We start from the raw sequence: 21,609 nt of genomic DNA on the forward strand, positions 1-21,609 counted from the left end.
AGTGCACTTGCTGGTGTAGAGTGTTTTCAAGAGACTTGAAAAGAAGCCGGGGGGCGCGGTGGCTCAGTGGTAGAGCGTTCACCTCCGGTGCTTGGGGTCTCTGGTTCGATCCCAGCTCGTGCCGTGTGGACTTTGTGGTGGACAAACACCGTGCTCGTGGGTTTTCTCGGGGTTCTCCCGTTTCCTCCTACTTTCTACATTCCACCATTTCACTCATCTCTCATCATCACCGTCTCCTTTAGCCTAACCGGCATACCCGTGGGACGTAAAAATTAAAGATTTCATTTCATTTTTTTTTTTTTTTTTGAAAAGAAGCCCCTGCAGTGTCATACAGCTCAGCCCTCTCGGACAATAGGCCCCTGAACGAGTTGGAGCCTACCACCATACTACCCGAGTGTTATATGGCAGGCTCATCTCTCGATCAGAGAACGTACGCGCAAGTTACCGAATCCCACGGTATGAAAACAGCCTGCCAGAATCAACCCAAACCTGGATTCTAAGGCAAACACGGGAGAGAGTGCTCAGATACTGGTCCTTCCTGCATCCGTGTCGTTCAATCAGCGCCAGGAGGTACCGCACATGTACAGTCATCCACCTAAGTACATGGACCCCTGACTGTTATAATTCCATTACTTGGGGGGGCGGTGGCTCAGTGGTAGAGCGTTCACCTCTGGTGCTTGGGGTCCCGGGTTCGATCCCAGCCCCCGCCAAGTGAACTTTGTGGTGGACAAACACCGTGTGCGTGGGTTTTCTCGGGGTTCTCCCGTTCCCTCCCACTTTCTTCATTCCACCATTTCATTCATCACTCATCATCACCGTCTCCTTTAGCCTAACCGGCATAACCGTGGGAAGTAAAACTCAAAGATTTCATTTCATTTTCCATTACTTGGGGGTCCAGATACTTATGTGGGTGACTGTACCTAACCAAACACCTTCCGGACCAAGGGCGTGACTCGAGAGCCTGGGTTGGTTTACCGATGGGAGATCTTGAACCAGTACTGTCTGATTGCACTACAAGTAGCGAATTGGGCTAATTTTTAAGTGTCCTCGTTACCAAAATTCAAATTGGGCGGCACACTACTTTTTTGGGCTACTTTTAATTATTTGCAGGATATAACTCTTAAGAATGCGCTACTTTCTTATTTTCATATACAGGGTGGCCCAAAAGTAAGTATACACACCTGCATTAATCAAGTATAACATTCTAGCTTATAGGTTTATTTGCTTCGGCTATCCCGAGCTTAAGATATAAGTAAAAAGACATTAAGAACAGATAATAAAGAAACTAAGTCTACCTGATGGATAGCAATAAGAAATGATATAAAAGCAATGAGTTGATCAGTATGGGACTGTATACCAAGTTTTGGGTCACCCTGTATAATACAATAAAAGTTTTGAAGTAAGATTTGAAGCTTTCCTGGCGGCGTATATGATAAAGTTCTTCTCGGGCAATCAGCCAGGTGAAAACTGCTGGATAGACCAACGTTCGAGAACTGTCATCGTTCTCATCATCAGGGCAATTATGTAGAGATCAGCGGATGTAAGCAATATATACTCTGGACTGGCGAAAATGCTGGTTCCTGATTGGCTGAAAATGCTGTTTCCTGATTGGCTGATTCAATCTGAAAAACTGGAGCTGTGATTAGCTGGCTAAGTTCCGTAGTCCGTGATACTGATTGGCTGAGGGTTATCTGGATGTTTGTGTGTCGTTTTCTTTGCTGTGGTACTGATGATGAGAACGATGACAGTTCTCGAAACGTTGGCCTATCCACCAGTTTTCACCTGGCTGATTGCCCGAGAAGAACTTTATAATAAAAGTTTTGTTTCTGGAGTATTCTGTTTATAATGAACAATAGGTTTACTGAAATTAGCATGTTCTAAATTCTCGTTTAGGGACATTTTAATCTCCAGATCTGACAACACTAGACTCTCGTTGAGTTTTTGCAGTTGCAGTATCACTGACTGTGTTTCTGTCTCAGTTAACGCCTAGAACTAATAGTTGTAGAGACCTGTGTAAACAGGAACATCGTAATTTTAATTCTGTTACTGTATTATTCATATTAACATAATGAATAAGTGGAGTCACAATAAATAAATAAAAAAACTTCCAAAATTTGTGGTTCCCAGATAAGAATTTAGCAAATGAATCAACGAAGTAAGGAATAACAGTGAAGACGCATAGTAAACATTGCAAAGTATATTTCAGAGCCCGCGAAACTGACGTAAGCAAACATGTCCCCTTGGAAATCAAAAACGTCGCCCATTTTATACTATTACTGTCTGCCTAGTTCATTGTACAATGCAATTCTAGTATTTCTGACATAGTACGGAGTTTGCCCTAGTACACCACCTCCAACAGTAAGAAACGGCGTCGCCGTCTGAACGTTGTCAACCCAGACATCTTACGTATTATGTACATATGATTAGTAAAAGCGTATAGTTGTAAAATAATTCATTTTTATGTTTGGTCTACAAACAGTTCACATCTGCTACTTTAGGAGCACAACCTTGCTACTTTTTAACCTACAGATCTGCCAACCTGTCTTGAACGCATTAAAATGATTCGGATTCTACAATAAGCTGTAAGTCTATGTATCATATATAACGTGCTTAAATGGACGCTTAACTTCAATCCGACAAACTAGCAACTGATATGCATTCCTTAATAAGTATCACAAAAACCTATGCATGCAGACTAATATAGGGTTAAAACACGTGAAGTTGTATCAGACGACCAAACACTGCCATTAAACATATAGCTAATTGAAATGTACGAAAAATTATTTAAAATAATTATTTTCTGTTTATATTGCACTTCATAATGATGATGTCAGTTAAATTTACTAATCTAACCCGTCTATTTGCATCTTACATTCACATAAACGTAACCAAGAAAGTTCTGTCGCTTTTTGTGGAGCTCTGTGTTCAATTGACCCTCACAGAGTGAGTTGAATGCGAATGGAGATAAGACGAAGGTCAGTTGTTGGTATGAGTATATCCCACATACTACCTGGTTGTGGTAGCTCAGTATACCGTGAACTTGGGTAAGGACAGAGTGAACATGGGGCCTCCACAGAGCATCATAATGGCGTGAATACTAAACGAGTTAAAATGGGGTCTAACGCCGCTGCAAGGGGCGGAAGATATGCCAGGTCTTCGGTGAGGATGTCGTGACTACGCGGACAGTGAGGCGATGGTTTAATAACTTTAAGGATGGTGACGAATCATTCGAAGACGCACCACGTGCTGGAAGACCAACCCATGTACAAAATCAAGATCTTCAGGCAGCAATTGAAGCGAACAGTGGAGAGACATGTGAGGAACTGGAACTACAATTCACTGTGAGTGGATAAACCACTCGGCAGCACCTCCCCCTACTTGGGAAACACTACAAGTTGAGTCGATGTCTCCCGTATGATTTGACTCCGGGCCAGAAGGCAACGCGAGCAGACACTTGTGCTTCTTTGCTATCTCGTCTGAGGAAGGAGCCATTTCTGGATAAGGTGTTGACATGTGATGAGAAGTGCGTCCTGTACGAAGCTCCACGGCGCCGTCATCATTGCTTAGCATCCCATAAACCGGTTCCAAAACAGCTGAAACCACCATTGCACCAGAAGAAAGTTTTCCTGTGTGTTTGGTGGACTGCTCGCGGTATCGTGCATCCGAAACTGCTACCAACTGATCAGACTATCAATGCAACTGTATATTGTCAGCAGTTAAGCCGTGTTCAAGAAAAACTCAAAACTCTAAAGCCAGGATTTCAGAATCGCAAAGGTGTCCTGTTACAGGATAACGCTAAGCTCCACGTGGCTAGGATGACCCGGGACACCATTCTACACATTGGATGGGAAATACTATTGCATCCGCCGTACTCCCTGGACATTGTACAGTCTGATTATCATCTGTTCCATTCCTTGGACAATCTCCTTAGAGGACACTAGTTCAAATCTCTAGTAGAGGTGCAAATTGCACTTGATACCTCCTTCGCTACCAAGTTCTACTGCGATAGAATTCATGGATTTTCCAACACGATGGCAGAAGGTCGTCCATGCTGAATGGGGACTAGTTTTGGTGTTCCAGGTACGTCTTAGATGACATATCGATATTCGAAGGTAGTGGTTGAAAAAGCGACAAAACTTTCTTGATTACCTTTATAAATCATATTTGTGCTTCATTTGTTTATGGTCGCGTGCACAGGGCTAATATTTTGCAACACAAAACATGCCACTTGTACATTTGAGTAGGTGCATTTACAATTGTATTGTGGACGCTAACTTCATTCTTCACTCAAGTTTTAAAAGGTCTGTTATTGGCGAACGACAAAAATAAAATCTTATACGGACTTTGTCCGGAAACTAATTAGATTGGACAGTGCATAGCGCTGCAGTCGTTAATTGCGCTTTCGCCACGAGCAGGATTGGTAGTGGGAGTTCTTAGCTGACCAACGCTATCCGGATCAATTTGGCGAACTCCGGTGGACGAAGGATCGGTTATCGTGAGAACTGCGTTTAAAAATGACGTCGTGGTTTCTGGAAGCTTAAAATACGGTAGTACGCTATTAATTAAAGTATGCTTCAAACTTGGAAAACCCGCTTCGGAGACGTTCACCATGATTAAGGAGGCCTAACAAGAACTGACCCTGTCAAGTTGAGCAGACGTGGACCTACTGATTAACGTGGAATCCAAACCACATGAGCTCCCGCCGGGAATCGAACCCGGGTCTCCCACGCCAAAGGCGCATACGCTAACCGCTTAGCCACGAAGGAGCTCCCAGACCCTGTCAAGAGCCAGGTTTTCCATTGCCATGAAGATGTTAAGAATGGATGGGGAAAACGTGGAAAACGAACACTCTGGACGCCCTTCGACGAGTCTTGTGGACCAAAATGAAGTTGGTGCCAAAAGTGCTGGATAATGGACAAAAATTAAAACGACTTTTCCCGTGAAGTGTTGAACAAGTGGAGAGTGAATCACACGTTTAAGATAAAATAACAACAGGTGACGAAGCATGACTATTCCAATATGACCCTGAAACCAAGCGCCAAAGTTCGAAGTGGCACACCCAGAAGGTCCTGCGCCACAAAAAGGCAAAGATGTCCAAGCCCAAGGTCAAGACAATGCACATTGTCTTTTTTGATAAGAAAGGGGTGGCGCACAAAGAATTTCAGCCTCGAGGGAAGACTCTCAACGCAGCTTACTACGTGAAAGTCATTAAACGCCTGCGAGACAGAGTCGATTGGTTCCAGCCAGAGATTGCCAAATGCTGGAAGCTGCTTAAGAGTCTTCATCCCGGCGAAATTAACATACCGCTAATTTTACAGTAATTATGTGATATCTTCAAATAGATAAAAGATAATCGAAATGTAGAACAAGAGCTCCCTAGACAATATTATTTTACATGAGAAACCGTTATCACGATTCACTTATCTGCTTTCGATTTCGAGCCATTTTGAAAATTGGCATTTATTTTCGCGTTTCTAAACAGCTGAAAACGGAAAGCCACTAGGTCACTTGTGATAACGGTACCTCACGCAAAATAATATTGTCTAGGGCGCTCTTCTTCCATATTTCAATTATATTTTATCTATTTGAAGATATCACATAATTACTGTAAAATTAGCGGTATTTTAATTTCACCGGGATGAAGACTCTTGACAATAAAGCGCTGAGTAATGTTGTTCATTGTAACATCATTAGTGTCTAGAATTGGCGTTGGCCTATTGGTACAATCACCGTATAGCCCCGACACGACCCCCAACGGGTATTTTTCCATACTCCAAGCTCAAAAGAAACTTGAAAAATCGCCGTTTGGACGATGCTTCGGCAATCCAAACGAAAAGAACGGGTTATCGGAAACTGTCTTCCAAGAGGCGTACGCTGCGTGGAAATCGCACTGACAGTGATCTGTCGATAGCCAAGGATAGTACTTTCAAAAAGTTTAACAAGTCGTACAGTCAGCGACAAAAGTTGTTTCCGTTTAATGGAATTAGTTTTGTAAATAACATCAGAATGGAAGGGAAATTTCAGTACAGTTTTAAGTACAGTGAAACCTGTCTATGTTGGCCACCATCGGTTCCATTGAAAAGTGGCCAACTTAGACAGGTGGCCAACTTACAGAAAATAAGTGTGATTGGTGTATTTTTGGAATGGGATTTCTAGTATTACTTGATTGTAAAATTTTAATAAGCAATACCGCGTCAACTACTTTTAAATAATGTGTATAGGGTAATCATACCAATACACAGTACTAGAAAAAAATACTACAGTATATTTAATATATGTACTTTTTTCTTCCTGGAAACTAGTCCGGTACACTAAATTATTCGGATGGGCACACAAACAACCATAAAATCGAAAGATATGTACGCAGTTTATTGAAAATAGTATTGTAGCACACTGACTTATTCAGATTGAAAACAAGAAAAGCAAAATTATAAATTCAATAATTTATATCCAGTTTATATGATTTTTTTCGGCAGTGACAAATATTTTCTGAAGATGCCTTTCGAAAAGTAGCAAATCAGTTATTAATAACAAATTTATTCATGGTGGTTCATTCTAGGCGTATGTCTTTTATTCTTTTTTGCACATATGCACATTCTAATTTTGTAGTAACTACCTCTTGTTAATGAGCTACAAGTGTTTCCCTTGGAGCGAAAGGGAATTCATATTTGAAAACCTCCGCTACCTTTCGACAAGCAGTCAGGTGCCAATAAATGACAATTGAGATGGTTAGCTTTAACCTTGAGAATTTTCCGGAATTACTAAAGCTTCCCACTGATGAAAGGAGCCGATATAGCTAATGGTTTCACCAAAACAGACAGGGTAAACAAATGAGTGCATCCATTTCCTGAATTCCTGTACGTGCTTTTAAAACAGAAAAAGGGGGGGGGGAAGGAAAAAGAAAGAAAGCTCTGTAACAAATGAGATGCATGGAATAAATCGTGAGTGGGAACCCTTCGCCCCTGGTGGGGGGGGGATATTCATGAAGCTATAGGCTTATGTCTAATTATATTGGAATATATTTTCCATTTCTTAATTTCGAACATACTAGATTCAATCGAAATGAGAAAACTTTTTATCGGACTTCTGAAGAAAATAAAATGAAAATAAATAAATACATGACCGTGTTTATTATATATGGAATTCCCAGTCACGACCCCCTTTTCTGTTTTATTAAAATAGAAGAAGAAGTAAAGAAGAGAAGAGAAAGTTGGGATAAGAAGAGAAGAAAAATAGAGAAAGTAAGAAAAAAACTGTTACTGGATATTTTTTAGAAATATTGTAAAGGAAAGTGAATAATTATCGAATTGGGATCATTTCCAATAGCTATTGGGTGAATGTTTGGTGTTAAGGTGATCAAAGGTAGACACATGTTAACCCATACATCCCAGACCTAGATCCATTTAACCCCAACTACCGAATTATCCCAATCTAGCTCTGAGATAGATGAGAAAGTTTAATTTAACCGTTTATTCCATATTTCCAGAAGTTCTAGACTAATATCCAATATTTGAAAAATAAACGACGAAGTTGATGGCATGTTAGAATCGACCACACACACAAAAAAAAATCTATTGATAGATTAGATATTACAACATTTAATTTACTTATTTCAGCCTGCTGCTGTTCAACCTTTTATTCGATGTTACAGAATCTTGTGTTCGTGCTCTCGAACCTTACATCTATTTCATTTAATTTTTCATTTGTTTCGTCTCTGAGCTGCTCGGTAGAATGTTGGGCCTGGTATCTAACCCGGTCTAGTTCAGTAGACGTTTGCTCTTCCAATTTGCTAATTGAAGAAGCAAAGTCTAAACAGATCTGATCAAACTTATTGTTTAGTACCTCGGATCGAGCATCGGTCTCTCGTTTCGAGGTATCAAACTTTTCATTTATCTCACGTCTTAAGTTTTCACTATTCTGATCTAACTTCTCATTTATCTCACGTCTTAAGTTTTCACTATTCTGATCTAACTTCTCATTTATCTCACGTCTTAAGTTTTCACTATTCTAACTTCTCATTTATCTCACGTCTTAAGTTTTCACTATTCTGATCTAACTTCTCATTTATCTCACGTCTTAAGTTTTCACTATTCTGATCTAACTTCTCATTTATCTCACGTCTTAAGTTTTCACTATTCTGATCTAACTTCTCATTTATCTCACGTCTTAAGTTTTCACTATTCTGATCTAACTTCTCATTTATCTCACGCCTCAGGTCTGCACCGTTCTGATCTATTTTCACTTCCATGTTAGAAAATTTTTCATTCATATTAGAAAATTTTTCATTCATCATTTCCATCATCTGGCGAATTAATGCAGACATATCAGACCCTCCAGATGACATTCCTTCCTTCCGGTTTGCCGTCTGATCCTGAGAATCACTGTGATTTCCATTGTTTTCCTCATCATCGAGGTCAGATATCTCCGCTGGAGATATTTGGCCTCGGTCCTTTTCACAATCATCACAGTATTTTGCTATTTCGCCGGTTTGAACTTTTTCTGCATTTTCAGCAGTATCATTCAAATTGGTACAAGCAAAGTGGATCCATTTTAGTCCACAACCGGTGCATCTTATTAATCTCCGCGGGGCGCGAGATCTTTTCTCTTTTTCATCTAACGTGCATTGAGTGCACGTGACTTCACATTCGTCCTGTGACACAACAACTTTTTTATTTGTTGCCATAGCTTTGACACACTATACACAGACAAGATATATATATTGCAAATACACATATACAATACACATGTACTATGAAATACTTATTCAATATTAGAGACAAGTATTATTCATGAACTAAAGGACTCCCATTCTCTTTCCTTCCTTGAAACCCTTCTAGCGTTTAGTTCTAATTTAGAAAAAAATTTGACACTCCTTCTCTTTTTCCCCCTTAGAAAAGGAAACAAAAATGACAAAGTAGCCAACGACTCTAGTTGTTTCACTTGACTATAAAATTTCTCTTATTAATTTCAATGCTGTAATCAATTCAACATGCCTTCAACCTCACTCTTTGACATTCTTAAAAAAAATTTAGATCTACCGGTCGCCATTTAAACTGAGATCCGTTGCCATGGAAACAAAAGTTGCCATGACAACCGTCCTTGTCGCGGTTCGCCACTTCTAAAACAGATAAAGGGGAAAAGGAAAAAAAGAAGAAAGAAAGAATACTAAGCTCGCTCTGCAACAAATGTAATGCATGGAATAAATCGTGAGTGGGAACCCTTCGCTCCTGGTGGGGGGGATATTCATGAAGCTATAGGCTTATGTCTAATTATATTGGAATATATTATCCATTTCTTAATTTCGAACGTACTAGATTTAATCGAAATGAGAAAACTTTTTATCGGACTTCTGAAGAAAATAAAATGAAAATAAATAAATACATGACCGTGATTATTATATATGGAATTCCCAGTCACGACCCCCTTTTCTGTTTTATTAAAATAGAAGAAGAAGTAAAGAAGAGAAGAGAAAGTTGGGATAAGAAGAGAAGAAAAATAGAGAAAGTAAGAAAAAAACTGTTACTGGATATTTTTTAGAAATATTGTAAAGGAAAGTGAATAATTATCGAATTGGGATCATTTCCAATAGCTATTGGGTGAATGTTTGGTGTTAAGGTGATCAAAGGTAGACACATGTTAACCCATACATCCCAGACCTAGATCCATTTAACCCCAACTACCGAATTATCCCAATCTAGCTCTGAGATAGATGAGAAAGTTTAATTTAACCGTTTATTCCATATTTCCAGAAGTTCTAGACTAATATCCAATATTTGAAAAATAAACGACGAAGTTGATGGCATGTTAGAATCGACCACACACAAAAAAAAAAAAAAAAATCAGAGCAACACACATTTGTCGAAGATCCTGACTCTCCAAGTTCTCCCATGATGATCGTTCGTTCAGGTTACTTCAGTCCTTTTTACTTCTTCATAGAGCCAACTTAAATTAAGTTAGTATTGACATTCAATGACTTTAATTGCCAACTACCATTAATTATAATAAGTCACACATATATGTCAAAATAATTGGTGCACTTAATACTAAACCTACATTTCACTCACACACACATTCATACAGGACAGTGTATACTTCAGGTTACATTCAGTTGAATTAAACTAACCTAACTACATTTCTATAGACATTTATTACATTTCAATAAAAGAAAACTTAGTTTGACATAACAGGAAAATTTGATACATGAAAAAAATATATTAATAATAATACATAGGCATGCACAGAAATTTGCTACTTTCAACAATATCAAATAACACATTTCTCTTTCTAGAGATATTAAAAGTTGGATTACATAAAAAAAATATTCGACAAAAGACGAAAGACAAAAAATAAAGAGAAAAAATCAAAGTTAAACATTAAACATATTTCAGGTTCAGTAGAATGAAGACATATCATGGTGAAAAAGAAAAGAAAAAAATATAATTGATTAATTAATCTTTAAAAAAAACTTTGGTAGCATTTTATTGAGTCTCTGTCCAAGAGGAGAAATTTCGACAATTTTATGAGTCTTTGTTCTCACGTCGATACTAACTCCTTTTTTAACTCTCTTTATGCACTGTGATTTGTGTCCGTGAGAGTATTTAATCGTTTGTCTTAGCTATAGACGAAAGAAAAAATAGTTTCTTCATATTATATATATTTTCATTTCGTCACTTGACGCACTTGGTAGAAAAATTCCAAAATTTATTAAGATAAAAAAAATTATCGAATCCAATCCCAGACATTGGGACCATATTTCCATAACACTATATGTCTCAATAGAGCTAGGTCTCTGGACCTATCTAGGTCCTGTATTCACATTACTAAATTATTGACTAAATTTCAGTTCATTGAATTTAAGATCACTATTTTTTTTTTAATATAGATCGTGGAGTCAAAGGTTTTAGTCACTGAACTGACGAAAGCCAAATAGTTATGTTTCCAGTCGTAGGGGAGGATTTGTTTCATAGATTACTGATAGAAGGATTCGTTGGTGGGGCGCACTGCTTCGTAGTTTACTGATTTCACTATGATCTCGTAAAATAAATTTGGATAAGGATTAGGGTTAATTTTACTTTTCTTACGACCTGCTACTTATTCTACTTACATGCAGTATTTAACATAGTAAACAACTTTAATAGTCACAAACATTAATAACAACTCAATAAGGTGTCATTTATTACAATTTACGCGGTAATACTTTATATCACAAATAATTGGTCAATGTCGGGTGTCAAAAATCTATGGCAACCTAAAACAACCAGGGTAAATACCGAGCCCTTTACATACATACTCGTATATATATATATATATATTTATTCATATTCCTCAATATAATCAATTTCACTTTAATATCAATCTCAGTATTTCGTCGACGTTTAAATTCTACATAACCTTTTTATATTCGACAAGTATTCACGCTTGTTTGGCTCAAAATAAACAAAAACCCTGACTAACAAAATTCTTTTTTTTTCTCATAAGGTTGCAACATTGGACTTTATATGTAGACCCGATAATCAATAATAATTCTCAATTTACTAAAATCCGCGTATAAAGAAATAGTTGGTGTTATTTAATAAGTTGACATAAGAGGTGGAAATACAACAAATAGAGCAGGTACGTAACCCTTTAAACTATGTAAGTACATATATTGGTGGAACTATTTTTTGGTATGACGTCAGTCTGATAAACCTTGTTACTATTCAACTTGTATATGCGAAAATTGGATTTACACTTAATCAAAATATAAATAAATATATTATTCAGTTAAAATATGATTACTAACGAAACCTTTCGATTCATTACATTTAATTTGAAGTAAGGATGTAAATAAATTGTGTAATTAAACCGAAATCGAATAAAAAAATTTTTTACTAGGTACAGTGTGCGTAGAAAAATGTTGCCATTACTTTCAACTGTAATGGTACATTACACTTTTTCTTTTTCGCACCTTCCTTCACCACCCCTTTGTCAAGGTAGTGTTCTAGCCATTGACCTCCAAGAACAAATAGTGAAAATCTCTGCTTCTCTGTCTCCAGTAACAAATACAGACATTTAGCTCTCATACGAAAGAGTTAAGAAAAATAACAAAACGTATTCGTGTGGCCAAGATACGCAGGTAAATTTATCATTATCAACATAGGATAAACATTGCTTCAATGCGGCCAACTTCCAAGATAGACAGGTGGCCAACTTACAGAGTAATAAGTAACGAATGTCTTATGGGAAAATGCAGGTTCAAGACGAACCAGGCCAAGATAAGCAGGTGGCCAACTTAGAGAGGTGGCCAAGTTGACAGGTTTCACTGTACATTAAAAAGAATATAATTTTCTGTACGTTCCAGCTATATCAAAGTTATTTCTAAAATACATTCTACCAATCGAAAAGTTTTGTTGCTGACTGTACCAATGGGATCAATAAACTTTATTTTCTGGGCCCAGTCTCATTACTTTCCGAACAAACCCTGTTTATTTGTAGTTCAAAATTAATTCCTGGACACATTTCTTAGAATGCTGATATCTCCATTACGCACAAATCAATTAATCAGTCAAACTTAATTCCTATGAAATATACGATAACCTTATTGATCCCTATCAAACATGCGGTAACGTTATACGTTCCTATCGACGCTAGAACTCGTCTCATTAATTGATCATTATTACTATGCAAAGAATTCTATATTTTCATTAAAGGTACTAAAATTATAACGTGCTTACATACTTGAAATCGTGACTAAAATATGTTCTTTCTAGGGAATGGGAGGTGATAAATTGTAACAAGTGCACATGCTTTCTCACGCGTCAGGTGTTGTATCTGATTATCCCGAGCTGAATGATGTGCGTTTTCATTACGGTTGAATGTCAATTACAGGAGAAAACAGTCCGAAGACGGAAGCACTATCTAATCAGGAAACGGTTAAGAATATAGGCTGTATTAATTCGGGTGCAGATATATATAGGGAGAGAGAAAGAGAGATAATGAAATATCTTTAAATTTTACGTTAAGTTTTATGCCGGCTAGGCTAAAGAGGCGGTGATGATCAGAAATGGAATGAAATGGTGGAATGAGGAAAGTGGAAGGAAACACGAGAACCCCTTAAAAACCACGAATAAGAGAGAAACAACGGCGCAAAGTCCACCCAATATCTTCAACGGCCCCAAATAAAATTTAGCCTACACTAGCAATCTTGTCTTAGGCAAGAACTCTAGATGTCAACCACTTTATAGTAATAGACTTTTTGTTTTTACTTCACAATAACACGCAGATACGTATTATCGCTTGCCATTTGAAACAGGAACAGAAAGTGGAGCAGAAATCTCGAGAAACCGCTACATGTTACTGAGCATGAGCAAATGCAAACAGCTGTCATTGGTACGTCGCTGCAGATATCAATTATGTGTCACAAGTATCTGAAAAAGTATGCACCTAAAGGACGTACGTAGAACATGAAAGATATATGACCCAAGTGACGACATAGAGACAAATGACTGTAGCGGTGCGAAACTGAGTTAGGTATATAAATGCTACATTTGTGGTACATAGTCGCAAATATCAATTAGGTGTAACAAATACGTAAAACTTTATGTAGCTGAAGTACATACTTAGTACATGAATACCATGTGCCAAATGTCGGGTACCTAAAAAGTAGCTGGGACACCTAAATGGCACATGCCCAGCAGATCTTATGCTGTTAGGGAACTGCGTTTACAATTCAGACCATGTAACATTACGCTAAACTCGGGTGTGCTACTTCAATGTAAATCTAACCTCACCCCCCATACTACTATCTGTTTACAAAACGCTTTCAGCAAAAATTGATACAAATGTTACCTTGCGATATAATATGTAGATGCTAATGGCAGCGTCATTAGGAATAACATATTAAGATTCTTGTTTCACTACACAAGATGTTTCGCGTATGAAGGATCCATAACGGAATTTTCTTGGATTCTGAATTTGTAAATCTAGTGCAAAGTTTTCATTTCTGAATCCGCTTTACATTACAATCCATACAGGGTTTTCATAAAGTATGGACGGATTTAATTCGTTTATAATTTACGTAAAAATGCTCATATTGAAATCAAATAAAGTGCAAATGGTAGCGGAAGGATTAAATTTTTACCTGTAATCTGCACCAGCTCAGTTCATTCACCGCCACACCTCCAACTGGGCGTCATTTACGTCCACACATTCGCGTAGGCGGCGCTGGAATCCACTCACAGCGTTCCGCCGTGTTTGATCCGAAATGCCAGCCACAGACGCCCTGATTTTGTCCTTTAAGTTCTCCAAACCACTTGGTTTCTTTGCATAAACTTCCGTTTTCACATGAACCCAAAGCCAGAAGTCGCAGGGGGTAAGGTCGGGTGATCTTGGCGGCCAATCCACCGGTTAGGGAATTTCTCGTCAAGGAACTGTCTCACCTTGATTGCATAGTGAGGGGGTGCCCCGTCCTGTTGGAACACGATGTCGTTCTGGATTCCACGTACCTTCAGTTCCGGAATGAGGTATTTCTGCAACATATCCAGGTACGAATCTCCATTCACGGTCTCCTCTTCAAAAAAGAACGGTCCAATCAGATGATCATAGGACACAGCGCACCAAACGTTCACTTTAGGGCTATCTCTCTCATGTGTCTCAAATTCCTTTGGGTTTTCCGTGCCCCAAACGCGACAGTTGTGTCGGTTACCTTTCCGGAGACATGGAAGGTTGCCTCATCTGAGAACAACAATGGATGGAATTTGGTAAGAAACTGACCCTTGCCCTCCCTCTCCCTCTCTCAACGTGTTTAGAGTTGCCGCTTATCTAACAGTGTTGCCAACTAAAAATTTAATCCTTCCGCTAGCGTTTGCACTTTATTTGATTTCATTATGAGCATTTTTATGAAAATTATAAGCAAATTAAATCCGTCCAGACTTTATGAAAACCCTGTATAATTATGTTATTTAGCAGAAAATGTTTATATCCACATAAACTATGTCTACGGTGTATAACAATTGTCTACGTTTAAAACCCGTATTGGATTCGCATAACAAGATGGCGGGCGAATGTGACTAAGTGTGAATGTGTTGTGTGGCTGCTTTAGATTAACTTACAACATGTTTGTAGATCTTTAGATGTTCTTGTAGACAGTTAGTATTATATAAGAAATTATATGTGGTGAAAACTTTTAAGATAGTAAATTGCACTATAATATTTCAATAACAAATGACAATCTATATACATATATAACTACTATTTTTATATATTTATAATTAATTCAATTAGTTTATTCTACTATTAAAACAATTAACAACTACAAGGTGATTCGCGAATAACACACCCAATAAAAGTACATGCTAGGCATGTGTAAAGAATGTTTCTTGAAGTACATTGGAATTTACATGTTAGGTACTTGAATAGAGGAACCATGTGAAATTCACACGAAGGAAATAAGGTCACTTCCGCCCTAAAGTACGTGACTGAAACATATCAAGGAATGTACCTGCTATGTGCATTTTGCGTACTGGATATGTACTTGACATATTTACTGGCATGTGCCAGGATTATGCTAGGCATGTGTCATTATATTAGCGACTCTAGCAGGTGTTACAAAGCTTAGAGCGAAGCTAAACCGCAAGCTAATTATAATAAATAACAATTATACATAATTTGATATTTTCTAGTTAACATCGTATACAGTAATATGCAAAGTATGAACGTAAAAGTGGTATGGAGAACATTATGAAATTGAAAATACGTCACATACACACATTACCAAATATATAAAATGATAATCGTTGGACTTTCATATGTAACTTACCTCAAACAAACGGAAATTTTATAGACGATGTTCCTAACTTACTTTATATTAATTCAACACTATCACTACACACCTCACGATGGACTACCGCCTTCTTTCAAACCCGCCTTTCTCCTTTACTGTATCTGCGCGGGCGTAGACGAATGAGTGTCGCAATGCGAAGCAACGTACGAGTGATCGTGCCATGGTACATGAGGCATGTGCTATTCACGTTCCTCACATTCCAGTAAAACATGTAAAATACTTTTCAAGTGTCAAAAATTCCCCAAAGATTACTTACCTAGCGACACATGCTGGGAACATGAATGTACATTCCTCGAGTACCAGGTACGTAATGATTGGTATGGAAGTTAAATGGTACGTGCCTAATATGTACCTGGTTGGGTGGGAAGGTCGTCACTACGATTATTATGATTATAAAGAGAAGCAGTTTATAAATTTAACACTCAAGAGAAACGCGAAGTAGAATTTCAGAAGAATCCACACTTTACTCCAGTTGCAAGAAAATGGAAACAATCTAAAATTTACAAGCTTCATAACAGACTATACTATTTGCACTACTTATCGATACAGTAAGTACGTGTCTCAGATAATTATTACATTCCCTTACTTGTGACAATGGTTGCTGTGTAGTGTTTATATTTCTACATTGTAGTAATTGAACTTATAACAAACTTTGCAAGTTTCAATAAATGTTATATGGACATTTGGACAATAATAGTATGTTCAACATAACCGTTGCCACCGTGAACAGTTTAATTGGTGTTAAGTTTAGAGTGCCCCTCCTTTTTTGTGAACATTAGGAAAATTTACAGGAGAAATGAGTTAAGAAATGATTATTTGTAATTCTTATGTGATGTTTACTTGTGTAAGTTTGGGGGTAAAGTTAAGTTTAATACGAGAAAAGATATGAATCGATTTATATTAAAAGGGCGTATGTAATATTTTTTAAGATTTTAAATTTTTGTGAAAATTGAGTATTTTAGAGGTAGATGTAATGATTTGTGTTAAAAGGAAGTGTATTCCTTGGAACGTGTTGAAAATATAAATCATATTATAATATATTAATGTGCTCTGTTGGTCGATCTATCAGCTGTACTACAATCTGGACAAACGCTCAGGAATTTGGGGAATAAAACTTAAAGAAAACACGCTTGGGTTAAAAATACAAATCCTACCATTAAAATAATATTTTCTTATGCAATGCTACTTCCTTGCATTCCCAATTGTCTCTCGTCACACAATATAAATCAAATCCACCTAAACTTATAATGCCTGCTTTGGCGTTACATTAGGTTAAAATCAGTCTCAAGTTTGTAGCCACAGTTTTAGATCTCGTAAAAGATACCGTGAGAAAATTTCACCTTTTATTCTGGCACAATATTAAGGTTTGCAGGATTTTTATTTAGCATGTAGGTATACCTCAGTATTTCCCGATATGGATTCAAAATACTTTACAAGTCGGAGAAAGGCAAACGGTGAGGACAAGTGTTAATTCAGAACTTATCCTAACAGAGATTATTTTTTTAAGTAATTTTTGGGAGAAAAATGTTTGCTTCCAAATTATTATTATTACTAATTACTATTTTTAGCATCTCTGTCTTTCATTAACATACTACCAACGTAACAGTATCTAAAATTTTAGATATATTTCAGAAAAACCCTGGTTTCACATTTTATCCACCATGTTTTCTGTTAAAAGGCGTATGTGTCCAAAGTTTATTTTTATTTTTTTATTTTATTTATTTATTTATTTTTTGTAGATTAAACTATAATTCACAGTTACATTCTATAGAAAATATAGCTAATAAACAATCAGTAACATTTACACATATTTTTCTTTTTTTCATCAACTGAACCGACTCGTGAAAAAACAGCTTTTTTTGTCATTTCCTGAAAATTGTGTTTACTGCACATACGCCCTTTTAACAGAAATCGATTCATATGTAGAAGTGGGTACTATTTGCAAGACGTGGAAGGTTTCGATGATTCAGCAACATAGTAGTCAGTGGTTTAGAATGGCGTATCAGTGGGTTGAATATGATATTTCCGCATTAACTATTACAGAATTATATAAGAATAATGAAGATAACATTGCTCAACATGATTATTTTCACAAAATAAGTGATTGCTGATTCTGAAGAAATTTATTCTCCTAAATTCAAAAATGCAATCAAAATGTTTCCATTAAGTACCGTTTTGTTGTGACATTAACTTGTTTTTTTCACCTTATATACGAAATGAAACGCATTTTCATGAAACATCCATATGTTTGAATTGGCATAGCGCAGTGATTTATTAATTTAGAAGGATAACTTAAGTAGCAGATTACTGGGAAAGAATAAAACTTTCATCTAGTGTAAGATTTGTGTCATCAATGTCATGAAGGTGGGGATGGGAGGCACTTGAATTTAGGTAAATATTGTGTAAATTGTATTTTTTTTTTCAATTGCGCAATTCCTCCCTTACCTCTTACCGCACCTCAACGACGGCCGATAAATTATAAACTTACATAGCTTATGAGACCCACTTGGTATAAGGGTATTCAAGTTTCCGAAAGTTTGTTGTGCAATAAAAAAGTGGAAAATAATGAAGCAAAAGTGTTTGTTTTTGTGAACTTGACAACACTGTAAATGTCGATTACAATCAGACCTGTTTTCGCAGAAAGATATTCGTGATCGTGTAGTGAGCCTCGCAGGTTTTCTTTCTGTGTAAGTGGAGTGTTCTTTGTTTCATTTCTTGTGTTATTAAAAATAACTTGCATAATGCCAAAGAGTGTTTGAATTATCCGGACAATTTCTGCAACATTTGTGTGAACTAACATTTAAATCTCAGAGGCGAAATTTTACGCCATTTGTAAAAAAGTGTTACGAGCTTTACTTTGGCTGCAGAGCGGGTGATTTTGATAAACCATGGGCTCCAAATATACTGTATGTTGTGTGACATGTGTGCGGCTTCTCACAAGATGGAAAAAGGGCACACATCATATGCATTTTGCAATTCCCATAATCTAGAGGGAACAAAAAGCCAATTCCAGTGACTGCTACTTTTGTTTAACAAACATAAAAGGAATTACAAAAAATAAAACTAAATATACCGTTACATATCCAAATTTGCCATCTGCCATGAGGCCTGTAGTGACGAGTATCCTGTGCCGAAGTGCCCAGACTTTGTGACCGTAAGTGAAGACTCTGACTCCGAGGCAGTGCATACTGAGGAAGAAACTCATTATAGAAGTGTTCCTACATTCGAGGCTTCTACATCAGAACCCCACCTACTAACTCAAGCATACCTCAATGATCTCATTCGGGATTTACAGTTTTCGAAACAACAAGCCGAACTTCTAGCTTCGAGGCTCAAAGGTTGGAATCTATTACACAAAGAAACAAGGATATACGTGTATCGAAGTCGTGATAATGATTTCAAAGAATATTTTTCGACAGAGGATGGTATCGTGTTCTGTAATAATGTTAGTGCAGTTATGGAGGGTCTTGGACATGAACACCAGCCACATGAATGGCGATTGTTCATAGATTCCTCGAAAATTAGTTTGAAGACGGTGCTTTGCAAATTGGAAATGAATTACCTTCAATACCTGTGGCCCTTATGAAAGAGACATGAAAGAGACATATCAGAATACGAAATTGTTGTTAGATAAACTCTAGTACATGAAATGTAACTGGAATATCTGTGGCGATTTAAAGGCCATAGCTTTACTTCTCGAGTTGCAACTGGGATACACAAAATTTTGTTGTTTCTTATGTGAAGGGACAGCAGAGATAGGAAGTCGCACTACATTAAGAAGCAATGGCCTAAACGTGACACTCTCACTCCTGGGAGCAAAAATGTGTCTCACGCCCCATTGGTAAATCCCGAACGAGTGTACTCACCACCGCTGCATATGAAATTGGGCCTTATGAAGAATTTTGTAAAAGCACTTAACAAAAATTCTCCTGCATTCATGAATTTGCAATCTAAATTTCAAATGGAGCAATGGAAATGTACAATTTCCACATTTTACACAATTTAATGACACCTTCCCCCTTTGTATGGAATCGATGACAACAAACTCCATATATAATATGACCTTTGTCCTTCCACTGACATCAACATTATAAGCTTATGTTAATAAACAACTGAGCTATGCCGCTACAAACACAAGGATGTTTCAAGAGAATATGGTCAATTTCGCGTGCAAACGTGAAAGAAACAAATGACTGTCACAAGAAAACCGTGCCTAATGGGGAAATTCTGATTTCATTTTTAAATTTAACATTTAAATTTAATTTAAATTTAACTAAGTACATTTAAACTTAGTGACACTTGTTCTTGTGAAAGAATTTTTTTTTTATTTTGTAGACCAGTGTAATCTATTAAATTTTTCTGAGAACCACGGATTATTGAATTAAAGTGATAATTGAAGCTTCTATGAGAACCAGTTCCAGCCACTGTACTAGTTTAACTGGTCTTATCGGGTAACCTAACCTAACAATTTTTAATGTTTTAACTGCTATTTTCTAGGTTCGAAACTAGAGGGGCACCTTTAAAATTTAAGCCTTTGATTGATTTAATCTTAATTGTGTATAATTTATAGTGATGCAGTTGACTGGGCCTTAAAGATAGTAACTGTAAACGAAAATAAAGTAAAACTCTTATTGTCAAGATTTGATCAACCTTTGTAATAATCTAACTACATTTAGAAAACCTTCTGATGCACAGGAAAAGAAAAGAAAAGAAATGAAATCTTTAAGTTTTACGTCCCACGGTTATGCCGGCTAGGCTAAAGGATACGGTGAACATGAGAAATGAATGGAATGGTTGAATGAAGAAAGTGGAAAGACACGGGAGAACCATGAGAAAACCCACGAACACAGCGTTTGCCCACCAGAAAGCTGACTTGGCGCTCGCTGGGATCGAACCAGGGACTCCATGCATCAGAGATGAACACTCTACCATTGAGCTTGTGCCCCCCCACACACACACAGAGAGAGAAAAAGGTGAAAAATGGTATTATTTCTACTACCTTTTATAACAACACCCTACTCACATGAAAGTTGCCGACAAATTAAATCAATTTAAAACTAACCTGTAACAAAATTACGTTACAACGATAACGATAGTAACGAAATCCGTTACAAAATGATGCCATTGCACGAGGCGGTAAATTACCTAGAGCCGACCCTAACTAGCATATAGGATAGTTAATTAATTGCCTTACTATTGGTTAAGATCGACGTATTATTTAATAGTTTTGTCTAAACCTATCGGTTGTATAATTCATTAAGGTTACTTAAGTAATTTTGCTTACTATCTTATTCTTTAATTGCGGAGGCTTATGTGGTTCGGATTCCACGTTAATCAGTAGGTCCACGTCTCATAGAATCCCAAACTACTTTGTTCGTGCCTTTACTTAGATTGTATATTTTAATAGCTCATATATGAGGGAAACGAAAGAACTGTGGTATATTCAAAAGTATCAACACCGTTCCTTAGCTTCCTTAAGAGGCCCCATTACAGCGAAATTAAAATACTGTTAATTTTGTAGTAATTATTGGATATCTTAGAATAAATAAAAGATAATCGAAAAGTGGAACAAAAGCTCCCTAGACAATATTATTTTACACGAGATACTGTTATCATAACTCACTTATCTGCTTTCGATTTCCAGCCATTTAGAAAATCGGCATTTATTTTCGCGTTCCTAAATGGCTGCAAACGGAAAGCTACTAGGTGACTTGTGATAACGGTACCTCATGCAAAATAATATTCTTTATGGCGCTTTTGTTTCACATTTTGATTATCTTTTATCTATT

The 21,609-nt window shown here is 37.0% G+C and overlaps 1 protein-coding gene across 3 annotated transcripts in view; it reads left to right on the top strand.

Moving 5' to 3' along the window:
• The window catches only part of LOC145663173 (ATP-binding cassette sub-family A member 17-like), a 379,444-nt gene that overhangs the window by 328,376 nt on the left and 29,459 nt on the right, over positions 1 to 21,609 (top strand). The gene's annotated exons all lie outside the window — the stretch shown is intronic.

This window comes from Thermobia domestica, chromosome 10 (assembly GCF_964235325.1).
Source record: "Thermobia domestica chromosome 10, izTheDome1.hap1.1, whole genome shotgun sequence".
NCBI lineage: Eukaryota > Metazoa > Arthropoda > Insecta > Zygentoma > Lepismatidae > Thermobia > Thermobia domestica.